The sequence below is a fragment of the Nestor notabilis genome, unplaced genomic scaffold (genome assembly GCF_000696875.1).
Source record: "Nestor notabilis isolate BGI_N333 unplaced genomic scaffold, ASM69687v1 scaffold2963, whole genome shotgun sequence".
NCBI classification, from domain to species: Eukaryota; Metazoa; Chordata; class Aves; order Psittaciformes; family Psittacidae; genus Nestor; species Nestor notabilis.
Genome location: NW_009921507.1, coordinates 21,408 through 24,827, shown reverse-complemented (window position 1 = coordinate 24,827; position 3,420 = coordinate 21,408).

Sequence of the window (3,420 nt, the reverse complement as noted above, 5' to 3'; positions counted from 1 at the left end):
GTTCAGCAGAAACTTGCCCAGTTGCCAGTCAAAACCACTGAGAACCACAGCTTTGAGGCAAACTCTTTGGTAGACTAAACCCTAATATACCTTTTCTAATACAATTTATACTCATTAAACCTGGATGCAAACTCCATGAAGCTTCCAGGCTCAACCACATTGGAAATGGGCTTCAAACAGTCTAAAACTCACATGGAAATGATATATCCTCGTCCTACTGGTGCTGCCGGGCTATTTCAGTGCTTTTCCTGATGATGGAACCCTGGACCAAGAGCTCTGCTTCTAACCAGACATCTGGCCCCCACCTCCTTCCTCCTGTATCTGACTTTTCTATGCGCACTAAACCCCATCCGCTGATCTTGGTGGACAGCTTGTGCCTGCACTTGGATTCAAAGTGCCACTTTGCTTTATATTCTTGACTTTGGGCAAGGGCATGCCTGTATCTTATGTTCCTAGAAATCATAATTGAAGAGATGGGATCACTGAGGTTATACACCCCAAAGACATGCGTGTTCTGTCATGTCCTCAAGTCACTGAGGATGAAAGCCGAATGTAAAAGCTCTCCCTGGGTTACTGCAAACGACTCAATTCAGCTCTCACTGTTCTTCCATGTCATTTACCATTAAGGATTGCTTCTTAGAACTTCAAATTACCCATTTCTGAACATTCTCTGCTCCCACAAACAGCCCCATAAATGCAGTCAATGTATTTCACAATTATCTTTGAACAGGTCGCTCCAAAACCATGAAGTCCTGGAAGTTCATCACTCCTACCAGAGCCCCCTGTGATCCCCAACCTGTTTTCTTCCAGTGTTCACATGAAACTCCCAGTAGACAGACTCCAAAACACTATTCCAGGGCCCCACCTGGTTCTGTAGCAGTATTTCAAGAGCTGGGCTGGTTCAGCCTGGAGAGAAGACTCCTTAAGGGAGACCTTAGAGCAGCTCCAGTGCCTAAAGGGGCTCCAGGAAACCTGGAGAGGGGCTTTGGACAAGGGATGGAGGGACAGGACAAGGGGAATGGCTTGAACCTGCCAGAGGGGAGATTGAGATGAGCTCTGAGGCAGAAGCTCTTCCCTGGGAGGGTGCTGAGGTGCTGGCACAGGGTGCCCAGAGAAGCTGTGACTGCCCCATCCCTGGCAGTGTTCAAGGCCAGGTTGGACACAGGGGCTTGGAGCAACCTGCTCTAGTGGAAGGTGTCCCTGCTCGGGGCAGGGGTTGGAGCTGGAGGAGCTTTAAGGTCCCTTCATCCCAAACCAGTTTGGAATTCTATGATTTCCTCGATAATACCATGACTGTATTTCATTCCGAATGCACATCTGCCTTCTCCTATTAACCCCCAAACCTTCCCAGTTTCCCACTTTCCCCTAGCTTATCCCTCCTGAGAGGATCAGCCTTGCCCCTTATCAAGCAGAATCTGTTCCATCTCTTGCCCACAACTCTGGATATCTTGGAGCTTTTACTGAAAATCAATTTAACATCAGGATCTACTGCAAGAGGACTATCAGTATTTAATAAAACAGAACCTAAAGCAATAGTTACGGCATCCTGTTTAGAAACCTAACCCAATATTGCCATCACTCACTCTACTTGCTATAACCCTGACTACATAGAAGGAAAGTCAATGAAAATCCTTGAATCCTTTTCTTCCCAACAAGATCTGTGTATCTAATAATCTCCTAACATGCAGAGGGCTGCTGCTTCCAGAGGAGGGCTTCTCCAGGCTCCAATCCAGGCCACGTGTCCGTGCCATGGAGCAGATCCACTTTCACTTCAAAGTCTCCCCTGGGGCATGAACGAAGCAGAGATCAAACACCAAAGTAATGAGCTCTGGTTACTGGGTGCACATGTATCACTCAGGACACGTGAACACACACGTGTGTTGTCATCAAGCCAAGTGTCACCATAGCTATAACTAATGTACACCCCGCACCGCATAAGTGCTGCTGAGATCCTGTAGCATTTTGGATTTTAGCTTGGAAGTTTCCTTGATCGGGATAATATCACATATATTATCAAGGAGGATCAAGGAGGGGATCCTGCCCCTCTGCTCTGCTCTTGTGAGACCCCACTTGCAGCACCGTGCGCAGCGCTGGTGTCCTCAACACCAGAAGGACATGGAGCTGTCAGAGCGAGCCCAGAGGAGGCCACGAGGATCCTCAGGGGCTGGAGCAGCTCCGGTATGGGGAAAGGCTGAGAACATTGGGGCTGTTCAGCCTGGAGAAGAGAAGCTGCTGGAGACCTCAGAGCAGCTTCCAGTGGCTGAAGGAGGCTACAAGGATGCTGGAGAGGGACCTTCATCAGGGACTGGAGCGACAGGACAAGGGGTGATGGGTTCAAACTGAAACAGGGGAAGTTCAGGTTAGATGTAAGGCACAAATTGTTCCCTGTGAGGGTGCTGAGGTGCTGGCACAGGGTGCCCAGAGAAATGGTGAATGCTCCATCCCTGGCAGTGTTCAAGGCCAGGGTAGGACAGAGCCTTGGGCAACATGATCTAGTGTGCAGCATCCCAACCATTGGCAGGGGGTTGAAATTGACTGATCTTATGGTCCTCTCCAACCCAAACCATTCCATGATCCTATGATATACACTGTACAAGGCCTTACAGCATGTGACAGCAGAGCATTGCCACAATCTGTCACCAAGACACAGCTATTACCCTCTGCTGGTCCCAATCCATCGCTTTGGCTACTCAAAAAGCAGATTTTCCAATTTGAAAGGAAACAGCTTTTGAAGGTAAGCGACAAGAGAACAGCTTTGTATTGACTAACATGCTTTTCTCATCTTAGACAAGCCCAAATTAGTACAGATTAGAACCTGTAGTTGGAGTTTCCTATCCCTCCTAAGCTCAAAGTGAACATTTCAACTCTGCAGTTTCAGATGGTGGCTTCTGGCTGCTGCAACTTCAGAAGCAATGTGGTGTGGTTCTGTCCCTCCCATCTCGTGGCTTCCACCTCAGTGCACGAGAACAGCCCTTGAAATAACACAAACGAGCAGGGTAAGTATTCCCAGAAGACAAAAAAATCCTGCCCGATTCCTGCCTGGAGAACACAATCTTCTAAAGAAAGCTGCTTGCTCTGACCCTGCTCATGTAAAGCTTGGTAATTACAGTGAAAACGTGAACAAGCAAGAGCAGGAGGGAGGAAGGAGAGTGAGATTCCAGCTCTCTGGCTCACACAAATGACAGCTTGAGCAAACTTTTCCTGCCTCAGTGGTTGCTGCTATAAATAACCCCCCTCCAGGGCTGAGTGCTGCAGGAACCCAAATCTTCATCACCTCATTTACCTGGGGGTGCTGATTGACAGAGCTGAACATGAGCTGCTTGTGCCCAGGCAGCCAAGAAGCCACCAGCACCCTGGCCTGTCCCAGCCCCAGTGTGGCAGGAGGGGCAGGGCAGGGAATTGCCCCCTGGGCTGGGCACA